Genomic DNA, 10,034 nt, shown 5'->3' with positions numbered 1-10,034 from the left:
CACACACTGATGTGGAATGAAATAATGTGGAGTTTTGGGGATTGTGTTGTCTGTGGTAGACATGTGACCCAAGGAGAGGTACTCTTCCATGAACTCCAAGTACATTTTCTGTAACTCGGGGTCACGAGACAATCTTTTTTCAAGCGATAAAAACCGCCGTTTAGCCTCTTCAAAGGAGTTGCCTAAGATACTGGGATCTGATTTGAACGGCAGTTTTACTTCAAACCGACCTGAAGGCACGACCTGAGTAGTCCTTCTATAATGCTTTTCACATAACTTGTGTTCAGGAGATAAAGACTTTTTAGAAGACGGCAATTCTTCCAGTGACCAAAACTTTTGTAATGTGTTGTCGTTGTGTATCACTGACTCTTCTTGACAACTCAAACAATTCCTCGCTTCTTGGGTGGCAGTCACCTTTGGAGTGTATCTGCCCGACACAATCCAGCCGAGAAGCGTTTTCTGCAGAGTTGGATAGTCAGGACCTTGTCGAATCTGACCAACAGATAAAAGTTCGAAAAATGTTTCTGCACCTATCAGCATTACTATCTTCTGAGGCTTGAAGAAATATGGGTCTGCAAGTGGTAAGTTCTTCGGGATTTTCCAGTCACTCACGTTAAGTGTTTGATCAGGGTGATACCCCGAAATGGATCTTAAAATCCAGAAATCAACCGAAAACTCACTACCAGTAATTCGCGACTTCACCACCGTGTGTATCGTTTTCTTGACTTGTGAATTGGATTCACCAATACCAAGCAAGTTGATACACGACTCCTCCCTACGGATCTGTAAGCGCTGTGCTAAGTCCTCAGTTATAAAATTGGTTTGAGACCCCGAGTCAAGCAGAGCTCGGGCCAAAACATGTTCACCATTATTTGTTCGGACGCTTACGATCGACGTAGCCAGAATAACTCTATCCATAGCTGTCGCATGGAGAGCATGCGAAGTGGAAGGTTGATTCTGATTGGGAGGAGGAGAAGAATTCTCTGGGGGTGATGGTAACGCCAGACTTTTATTCGCCACTGTGTACCTATGCAATAAGGTATGGTGTGAGCAGCCACACACTCGACACTTCTTAGCTTTGCATTGTACTACAGAGTGGCCTTGATGCAGACAATTGATGCACAGGGATGCAGTTTTTGCGAATTCGAACCTTTGCATTACTGCCAGCCGACCAAATGGACTGCAATCTGTCAACAAATGGCCTTTCGCATTGCAGTAGCTGCATTGTTGGTTTTTGGTATTCGCGGTGGAACACGCGAATGAGCTCCGATTATGCGGCTTGCTTGGCACAGCTTTCTGCTCCTGCTTTGGTTTGTCCGAATTTTCGGCCGAAAGATGCTGATGTCTGCGATCAAGCAACCTTTCACAGTCAGTCCAAAGTGGCAGTTTCTCATAATCGAGCTGTTCTTCCCATTTCTCTTTGGTCACCGGATCGACTCTGCTCAAGACGAGATTAATAATCATCGCATTCGAGATCTTTTATCATCGCCTATCGACATCAACGAACCATATATGGATGAGGCGGTATCGATAAGGTTCCTTAAGAACGATGCTGATTGCTGGGTCATTTTGGGAAGACTAAATAGGGCATCAATGTGATTTTTAAAGATCAGACGATCATTATCGTAGACCCGTTTTAAGCTAGCCATTGCTTTCTCGTAGTTGGTCTCGGTTACTTGGAAAGCCCTAACTGTTCCCAACGCTTCACCGGAGAGACACGAAAGCAAATGGTTGAACTTTTCGATAATTGGAATGCTTTCGTCATTGTGAACCAGAGTCTCAAATAAACCTATGAAGTTTTTAAAGTCCGAAAAGTTGCCGCTGAACTGCGGCAGAGCTAACTTCGGAAGGCGAGCACAAGTTGGGCCACCATAAGCTGGTACTGCCGGTTTTGTCTCATCAGCTGTCTTCAATGCGCAAATGAGAGACAGTAATTTTGCCTTTGTGACAATTGAGAGTTCTTCCAACTCGACTCGAAATTCATCGTCAATGTCTATATCTTCAATCTTCTCTTGAAGTTCGCGTGCCGTGTCAATGCTACGCATCAGCGTTTCGAGTCTGCACTCGAGCTCCGTCAATACCAGCGGAATATCCCCCGCTTCTAAACGGTCCGCTAATAAACGAATGCCTTTGACACGGCAACTGCGCTTTTTCTTCAGCTCTTCAAGGGCGATATTGTTGGCTTTTGAGGTCATATTGATTCTCAATACAAGCAACTGAAGGCGAAAGATCGTTTCTAATAATCGTATTTAATGCCGAGGCACTCAATGAAATAATGGGTAATTGTACCCAAACGAGGTGAAAAACCAATATACCCGACAAATTTAGGGTAGAGCGTCGCTTGGGTGGCGCGTACACGAAAACCACACAAGAATAGCAACGAACAGCAATGGTGACAAGCGAAAACGAAAAATTTCACCGCTGTAGTTCTGAAGAATGGATGTTGTGTATACGTATGCACCGACAACGATCGACGCTAAATTGATTTGCGAGGCACGACTTTGTCTTAATTGATAGTTGGATCCTACTGCCACCAAACGAATATACCCGACGAAAACAGGGTAGCGCGTCACTTGGTGTTTGGTTTGGATCAAGCGCGCCAAACAAAAGAACAACGATAAGCAACGGTGAGGAGCGAAAGCGAGACGAAAAATTCACCGCTGCAGCTGCGTATTGGTATGCGTGCTTGGCCAATGACCCAACTATATATTTGACACAACGAAAACGAAACCGAGAAAGGGGTGCAAATCTAGCTCTACTATGTCATACATATGTACGTATGTGCCAAGAATTTAAAGCGAGGTGCAATTGTTTCAGCACAAGACAATAATTGCGAGTTTTTTAATCTTTTCGTCTTCACTCGAGCTTTCAATTTTTGCACAAATACCTCTTGATAAGATTGGAAATTCCAGGTGCTGTACTCTCCTCTTCTGATGCTGGATGCTCCACTTGGATCTCCTTTGGTAGATGGTATCTCCTTTGGTATATAGCTGCAGACAGGGTATTGCACGACCGACGCGGTGATTTTCAGTTTGTTTGTTGTATTCTTTGCACACACGTCGCGGTCAATTTGGCAATTTAGCTGTAGCACATATGCATGTACATAGGTATGATAGATTTTGGCTATTGATCTATTCTCCACTGTGTCACTGTCACTTTTGCCTTCCACTTTTATTTAATACGTTTAATTTGCGAGTCCACTCGGGGGCGCCATGAAAATTTAGAATAGTTTTTCTAAATAAAAGAGACCGAAAAACTTGGGTGACTGCAAATTATTGTATTTTACGACGACGAAAAAAAGGAGTGCGTGCGTTCGTTTCAATAGGTTTTTCTCGAGTTTTCTTCATATTTTCAAACAATTTCTTCTTCGCCTATCTTACCTACGGTGGCAAAGCGGGGCGAATTCGCCAAGAGCAAGAGAGCGAGCTTTTATTGCGCTCCCGCTTTGCCCTGTCTAACTTACACTAGACTTCATAAAATACGATCCTAATAACAATTATTATACGCCAAATGGCGCTACAGTGGGTCATTTAGGCTGATATTGAATGGCATTTCCCATTTGGATACATCAAATGAAGAAGCAGGCTGGTTTCCTGTAATACGTGAAGCAACGAGAGCTGTGAGACTCGTGAAGTAATCAGAAGTCCTGGATTTTATGACCAAATTAACTGAACCTTCCGTGTGAAATGCAGAATCAGCGCCGATACCGGATACTGATACCGACCCTTTGGCTCGTTTCAGCTGAAGCTTCTGAGCAAAGCGAGAGGTTATTAAATTAATCTGAGAGCCTGAATCCAGAAGAGCCCGGCAAGGAAGAAGATCACCAAATCGACTATTTATCATAATGACTGTCGTGGCTAGAAGCACTACGTCTGAGCTAAGATTCTGAGGAGGCGAGCATGGTGATGAAGCGGCAACAAGAGAACTTGAAAGATTGGGGCCTGAGCATGAGTCTGTCTGAATAGGAGACGTAGTAGCGTTTGCAGGTTCCGTGTTAACTGACGTAGGCAGCGGATTGTTGATATGTAAAAGGGTATGATGCTTTTCACCGCATGTGCGACAAGAGCCTGAACTGCAAGAGGTATTCCGATGTCCCTTCTTCAAACAGTTGAAGCAAACTCTAAGCTTCCTTGCTTCTTTAAGACGCAAAGATGGCGAAAGATTTCCAAAGCGAGTGCAGCTGTAAATCTTATGCCCTTTATTATCACAGAATACACATTCCAATACGATTGTATTTGTAGCAACACGACTGTGTTTTGAATGAGTGATCCGTTTATGTTTTCCAGCCTGACTGCTATGGGTTTGAATCAACATAGCTTGATCCATGGTCTCCATGGCTTGACATCTCCTCTCCAAAAAAACCGAAAAATGGTCCCATGTTGGTATGACGTTAGGGGGCGACAGCTCCTCCCATTTGGTCCTGGAATCAGAGTCGAGATACTTGTATGTGGAGTGAACGATGATGCATTCTGCTATTTCCTCCATGGTACCCATCGACCTAAGCGCTCTCATGTGAGAATGAAGCTTGTCCGATAAAGTACGTAGCTTTGTAGTTGACCCATCTTCAACCTTCTCATGCCTCAGAATCTCAGCGACGTGTGCCTGAAAGATTAAACGTTTATTATTGAAACGATTGTTTAAAATGTCCAATGCAATATCATAATTGCTCTCCGATACTTCCAAAGAGCGAGCAGCCTCCAGGGCAGGTCCATCCAAACATGAGCGCAGGTGCTGGAACTTCTCAATCTTTGATAGAAAGGGCTCTTGATCTATTACTGTGCTAAACATCGAGTAAAAGTCTGCCCACTCAGTATAACCTCCTCGGAAAGTGGGAAGTTTAATGTCAGGAATATGATATCGTGACCGTACATTTCCGGAGGCAGTAACGTTGAGCTCGGGTCGTATCGTTAAGTGATGCGGCATGTTCTGGGTAGTCCTGCGGAGTGCTGAGCGAATACCAACTTCGATTTCCATCGCCAAATCCTCAAAATTGTTGCTTAAGTCGCTGCCAATTTCGCTTACATGAAGCTCTTCTAAATTAGAATGAGTAACATTAAATGAGTCGGACATTTTTTCCAAGAATTTTAAATGAACACTTAGCGCATCTTCACTGATTGGGTTGTTTTCATCATTCAATATCGTCTCTCGAGTGTACATATATTGAGAGTGCCTTTAGTTTGTAAAAAGACACCATGTTTTTCGGCAAGTCATTAGACTCATCCATTTTCGACAGGCAGCAGCGAGCAAAGCACAAAGAAGAATCGAAGAACCAACCGTTTGACTTTTTTTGGTATGCAAGCGCAAGTGCAGCGAACCCGAAGCCGCTAATGCACGTAGCTGTATTAGTGCTTGTAAGCAAGCGCGCGACGAAATGGGAACTAACCACTTCGCGTTCGAACAGTTATGTTTAGTGGATAATTTTCACTGTTTATAATTGTTTATTTCCAAATTGTTATTGACGATCACGTCGGGGTCACCAAATGTTGAGACAACGAGCTTTTTCGCTGACTATGATTGTTCAATAATTTCACGAATTAATAATTTCCGAAACGTTATAAATTTTATTATAGGTATTTTGTGTGTTGAGGGTGGCCGAAGATGCCAGAGCCTTTTACAATAGTATTAGAGTGATACACTTGGATGAGGCAAGCGAGCCGATCTCGAGCCAAAGTAATAGATTGGGGACAAAAAGGGTCTGTTCTCCAACTATATCAAGCGGTAACTGCTAGAGCAGGCTCAGGTGCTGACGGCTTAGCGACGGCATAGGAAAGAAAAGATAACAAGAGCGAGCATAGATAAAGACTAGATGATTAAATGAGAGCATGTTGCTGAGCGAGCATAGATAAAGCTACGCTTACGTTACGTTAGTTTAGTATAATGACCAAAATGGAAAGGAAAGTGAATTGATAGGCAATAGAACGATGGTAAAAAATTCACACTCGAGCTTCGCCCGAACAATATTCTTATCGTATATTGTAAATAGTAATATGTTTGATTATAATATAGTAATAATAAGCAAAATATAAACTCTTAATTATAATTTCTCTTCCACTTTATCGTTTACAGTTGACTTAATTTTTTCCAATTACAACTTCCTTACAGCTTTTACAGTTTAACTTTTTACACAAAAATATCCCTAAAACTTGTTACAGTTTAATATTTTCTACTACAATATCCTTAAAACTTGTTGTTACAGTTTAGTTATTTTAATTCAATATCTTTAAAACTTGTTACAGTTTATTTATTTTACTACAATATCTTTAAACCTTACTTGAATATCAAACTGTACTCGCATACTTTTCAAACTGTAAGCCAATTCTTTCAAAACTTTACTCCAGAGACTGTACACAATTTTAGCTTAACACTAAGTTAGTTCTTTAACACGTTCATTCTTGTTTGACTCAATGTCGCTCGTTTTAGCTTCCTCTTCGATCAATACTTATGTATATGGATCCTCTCGTCTCATAAAGACAATTTCTGTCACTCACCAGACTATGCAACTGTATCTTGCAACTTTCTTCTGCCGTCCGGCCTTACCGCCTCTCAACTCTTGATACCACCCAGATTAGTCAGCTCTCGTTCTGCTTCACGCCTTTCTTTTCCAGCTATACCGTCCCAACACTCCAGCCATTTGCTTGTTGTCTGTATACCGAAAAGTCCCGCGCCGCTGTCAGTAACGAATGCTACTCGCTCTTCTTTCGTATCGTCTTCGTCTCCAGCTTCGTTACCGCTGATTTTGCCGTTTTCCGTTGCTTTGGTCGTCTTCTTCCGCCATCACTGTTTCTTGTCGCCTTCTTGTCGCTGACCTTGAAATCAGTTCTTGCTGCCTTCGGTGTTTCCTTTTGCCTTCACCGTTTCTTGTTGCCTTCTTCTCGCTGAGTCTGCCGTTGTTTCGCTTCTTTCGTTTTTCTGCGTGTCGCTCCTGAACACACCACAGCGTCGCTTCTGAATTTCACAATTCGACGCAATTCTCGAAAATTATTTTTGACGCTCTGTTTCTGTCTCTGTCGCTCTTTAACAATTGTCCATTAACACTCTTGACGTGGTTAATGCAATTTTGCGACCTCTGACCCGAAACTCCACCACACAGCACAATTGATTACAATTCTTACACAGTTTTTCTACACGTTTTAGTCACAATCCAATTTCCGGACGAGCCCCCAATTGTGTGGTCCCAGGGTTTATGCACTGATATGGATTGAATCCCGAGACGACGGTTTATTAAGTTGCAGATGTGACTTTTATTAAGTATTTAAATGGATTAAGATTATGATTAACAATGTATTTGTATGTGTGTATAACTTTGGGATATGTGGATCATTTGTCTGCTGGTTGTGAAGCTCGCGAAACTCTGGCACCGACTGAATCTCGCTCTCGCTGACTCCCGCTCTCTTGATCTCTCCATTTAACCCTAGAAACCTCCTGCTGTCGTGATGTCTCTCTCTCTCTGCTGCTCAAAAAGGGTGTTGTTCAGTACTGGCGGCCACTTCGAGTCTCTCTCTGCACCGTGGACTCTATCCCGATTCCTACATAAATAGTTACTAATACTCACATACCTTTCACGTAATTAGTAATTGTAGTGGTATTTGTATTTTGAATGCATGCTTAGTTCTCCTAGTAATGTTTAGTTCTAATTTTCCTCGCGTATTAGTCTAACAGCTATCTTTCCTGCATGTTAGCGTTCGGTTCGGTTAAAGCGTCGCGCGTCATGCGTTAGCGCCCCTCGGTCGGTTGGGCAGGAGGAGGGCTGCGTTTTGCCTGGGATCCTCGCGTAACAGCTTTCTGCAGTTCTTCTCCTTGCTTTTCTTTGGGACTCCGGAAACTTGTTATTCTTTTAAGTTTCGATTATCTGTTTATCTTCGGAATGCGGAATGCAAAAAAATTATACAACATTTTACAAAAAAAAGTTAAGTATAGATTTCTGATCGCACTTCTGGAAGCTTTCCAAGCAAGATGTAGCTTCTTTACAGCAAAGTTTTTTGGGGTGTTCTTGTTTTCTCCCAACTGATGATGCATTCGCAATTGCCAGATATATACATCAAACAGCCCCCTGAAACGAATTGACAATTTATGCAACCAAAAAAAGCGTTGCTTTTTAGATCTGCGTACCACTTGAGACATTGCTAAAAATAATACAATGTGTTTTATTACCTGGTCATTGCGTTGCCGCCAAACACACAAAAGTAATAATGAACCGTGAATACAGATGCCAGAACGCTTATGTTAAAACCCACACTTTCGATGTGATTTTTATACCCGATACTCAAAATGAGTATAGGGTTATATTAGATTTGTGGTGAGAGTGGATGTGTGTAACGTCTAGAATCAATAGCCTATGAGCGCCTAGTGCTCAGAGACTATAAGAGCTAGAGTACCGAAATTTTGTATCCAGCCTTCCGTAATTTGTCACTGTTATAATTGTATTTCAAAACATCGCCCCGACCCCTTCCGCCTCCTCAAGGGACGAAAATCTGTGGCATCCACAACTTTGAAGATACGAGAAAATTAAAAGCCCACAATCATAGAGAATGACCATGATCGAATGACGAATGATCGCGATATCTACCAGATTGCCGAATCTGGATCAGATCGGATATTATAGCCAAAAGGAAAAAGTCAATTTGCAGAGGCTACGCAGCGCCCGACGACAAGTTCAGACACGTTTTCGGTCTCTCCCGCATGCACTCTTTGTCGCTCAATGTAGCCATACTGACTAGGGTATAAATGTAGAATTGCGGTCGCAGCATCAAAATATATAATAAATATTAGCAATATGGACATATCTATATTGAACTATATACATACATCTATATATAAATCGGTAAGTTGGTTAAAATATATAGCGGTTTGACTTTTGAAAATTGTTGAACCTATTCAGTTGAGCTGCACTGTATATATGTATATACATATACATATATACTAGGTGACCCGGCAAACGTTGTTTTGCCATGTATATTATTTCTAGGCAACATTTTTTCAGTTTAATAAAAATAACTATCTACTATAAGTATGCGGGGATTTACTTGTCATTTATAAGATTACTTAACAATAAAGATAATCTCTCAGCGCAATAGTTTGTACAATATTCATGGTAAGTCCGTCCTTAGCCAACAAAAACAAACTGAATGGTTTTTCCACGCGAGATATATCTGATGTATGAATTTGATTTAAATGCACATTGAAATTGTTGGCGCTGTTGGGCAATCCCTCTACGATTTTTGCGTTGATGGTCAATTCCTCTAAGTCTGTCGACTATGTATCTGCGCGTTACTCTCCGTTCTAGTTGCCTTTGTTGATTTCGTTGATCTCGGGCCTCTTGCGATAGTGATTTACGTAACTGCGCCAGCTCACCTGAAATTCGTGTTCTTATATCTCGCATGGTTCTAGACTTGATCGCTTGTCGACTGAAATTGGCCCCGTCTGCGTCTTATTGGCATTGCTCAAATATATGCAATTCTAGGGTTACAATGTTTGTTATTGAACTTCTCCGAAATGGCTCGACCGATTTTCTTGAAATTTTGTTTAGATTTTTTCGCTTCCAGCATTTAAACTCCAGGACCGAATTTTTGTTTCGGCCTATTGGTATTTCATATGTGTAAGAAAAATGTGTATTCAATTTAATTTTTTTCTTTGAATTTTATGACGCCACATTTACATTAATTGCTATTGGCTCAGATTGGCGCGATTTGCTATTGGTAATCGTAGATCAGACCACTCCGTCGGGTACCTCCCAAAAAAATGGACATAGGTACCCGACGAGTGGTCTGATCGTGATAAAAAATAGATGTTGGCCGATGCGCACACCAAACCGATAAGCACACAAACCGATAAACACGATAAGCACCGGAAATCGGTCGAGCCATTTCGGAGGAGTTCAGCAACAAAATTTGTGACACGAGATTTTTATATATTAGATACTAAATATACACACACATTTAATTTTACTCGACTAACTAATAGGTTACCAGAAAACTAAATGTAAAAGTGAACTTTAATGAATGAGTAGGTTACATAGGTAAAATCACGACACGATT

This window comes from Drosophila miranda, chromosome 3, assembly GCF_003369915.1.
Source record: "Drosophila miranda strain MSH22 chromosome 3, D.miranda_PacBio2.1, whole genome shotgun sequence".
NCBI classification, from domain to species: domain Eukaryota; kingdom Metazoa; phylum Arthropoda; class Insecta; order Diptera; family Drosophilidae; genus Drosophila; species Drosophila miranda.
This window is presented reverse-complemented; position numbering follows the sequence as displayed.